The sequence below is a fragment of the Onychostoma macrolepis genome, chromosome 07, assembly GCF_012432095.1.
Source record: "Onychostoma macrolepis isolate SWU-2019 chromosome 07, ASM1243209v1, whole genome shotgun sequence".
In the NCBI taxonomy this organism is placed as follows: Eukaryota; Metazoa; Chordata; class Actinopteri; order Cypriniformes; family Cyprinidae; genus Onychostoma; species Onychostoma macrolepis.
In genome coordinates, this window is record NC_081161.1 from 49,152,407 (window position 1) to 49,155,169 (window position 2,763).

Sequence of the window (2,763 nt, forward strand, 5' to 3'; positions counted from 1 at the left end):
TTCTCTTTTTTTTTTTTTCACAATTTGAAAATGTGCAAACTGAATAAAAATAAATAACTACCTCACACTGGAGGTCAACATGTTAAACATGCGTGTAGATTTGTTAAAATATGTTTTGAAATGAGCAGCAGAATATAACACTAAAATAATTGAATCAGCTAAATTAATTGTGCAGCTCATTACCATTTTTACCATTTTTCTTAATGTGACAAATACGTCACATCAAAAGTCCACCAACTTTTATAAGGTTAATAGCCCAAAGTGACATACAGTAGGTAGTCAACCAGAATGCCTATTACCGCCGCGGTAATGCCGCAGCGGCAAATACAAATCACTCAGATGTGAAAGTCGTTCGCGAAATCACCACCAGGTGGCGCAAAGGGACGGTTGACACGCTGGGTTTTTTTTGGCCTTCACCCACCCGCTCCGCTATTCACTCTTTGTTCACCCGCTGTCCGCTTAATTAGAATAATTTCTTCCTGACCCGACCGTTCTCACTAAATTTAGATCTCGTTTCCAGAATCTCACATTTAAATTTCCGCTACTGAAAGAGAGATATAGGCTAACGAATAAAAGTGTAGCCTGCACAAAATTGTATTTGTTATTTTATTCGTCTTGTCATTCGTTTAATATTTACAACACAATAGGAAAAGTGTCGCAGAGAGAGAAAAAGTTTGTACAAAAAAAGTTGTACAACTTACTTTTTGTAGTAAATTGAACAAAAATAGCCTTGTATTAATCTTGTCAAAATACTAAATTCGTTTGACATTTCTCCATTAACACGGTAGGAAAAGTGTCGCAGATAAAAATAAATAAATAGGACATTTGTCATTTAAAATGATAGGTTAAGCAAAATATAAACAAAACCGAGTTGATCGTCCTTCAAGGACAGATCCACACTTTGCTCCACACTTACTCCCCAGATCTCCTCACTGGACGCGCCTTTAGAGAGAAATGCGTCTTCATGGATTACATAGGCTAATCAAAGACTTTTTAATTTTCGATTTGAATTATTTCGTTGTAAAGTAGTATTTTATAGCATTCTATAAATATATTTATTATGTCAGTGAGGCAAGTATTTGCTGAGTTTCGGTTCAATTTTTGTGAAGTGTTTCTGCTCAAGATCAAGAGCTTGTTTGTTTTCTTTATTTTAAAAAGCAACACATTTTTTTAATATTGTGAGTGCACACAAATAAAACTATTTGCGGCTTTTAATGATGTATACTCCTACCTTTATGAGGAAAAATTACAGCGCATTTTAATTTTCCATTCTTAAGAAAAACAAAACGCAAGTGATCTCGCTAGCGCCTCCATGTCCTTCAAAGCGCACTTCAGCTTCCACCTTTAGCACAAACGATTTTATATTTATCACACATTTATCTGACATTTTTAAATGTATATTGTGAAATGCATGACGTTTTTGTATGTCCCATATCTTGTTTATTTGAGAAGGCTAAAATGATCAAACGCTCAACTCACTGTCTGGCGCTGGCCGCATTGTATTTAACCCTTATAAAGGCTTCATTTCCTGTTTACACTACCGGTATTTGGGGTCAATGTGACCCCAAAATTGAAAGAGTAATTGTAAAAAAATTATAAATTTTTAATCATACAAATAATATATCATTTTTTTTGTTAACTTCTCATCTATACATTAATGCTGTGTTTTTGGAGATATGAAGTACTTTTGTACCTGTTTACCACAAAAATTATCAACTACATCATTAGCTTGCATGTGAAATATTAAATTATTATGAATAAATCTCTTAAATGATGATCTAAATTGAATTTAAATCGTTTCTGGATATTGATCTAGGTGTTAGGTATGCAATTCTGCCATCTGGTGGTTAGCAAGCAGAATAAGGATGGAGCAAAGCCTGGATGATGCGCTGTCCTTGAAGGACGGACTTGGTTTTGTTTATATTTTGCTTAACCTATAATTTTAAATGACAGGTGTCCTATTTATTTATTTTTCTCTGCGACACTTTTCCTACTGTATTAACAGAAAAATGTCAAATGAATTTTGACAAGACGAATAAAAATAGCTAACATGCTTTTTTGTACAACTTACTTTGTTTCTCTCTCTGCGACACTTTTTCCTATTGTGTTGTAAATGTTTTGTTAAAAACGAAAATTCGTTGTTAAAAACGAATTGTATCCTGACGAAATAAAATAAATACAATTTGGTACCCTTTATTAGTTTTTATATTACAAATACTATTTCGTTATATAATGTATTTGTTGAATAATGAAATAACTTGTGAGTTTAAAATTACAGACGTTTTATTAATTTGTCCGGTATAGGCTATTTTGTTTAATTGTTTTGGCTAAATCCTGGCCAGGTTTTATTTATTCGTTTCTTGTTTAATAATGGGAATTAAATAATACAATGTGCTCACATTTTCACTAAAATTAAGGAAGGAATTAATACAAATAAAAAAAAAATATACGATTTCCTAATTCGGGCATGTCATGTGCAGGAGTTGTCTAATGTAGCTAGTTCCTGTTAAATAAGGACAGATAACAAAGTAGGTCCGTGACATGTAGAAACTGTAACGTTTATTGTACGAATTAAATGTAGATTTTAAACATTTGTATTTGTGAGAAGTAATGTGAGACTGACATTTACTATGCTGCTTGAGTTCGTTCTGAATAACAAACGCACTAAAGTACTAAATTTCCTTCTGTGAATATGAATTATTTTAACTAGTTTATCTTAGATTATAGACCAACTGCAAACAAAAAATGTAATGTTTAAATGTT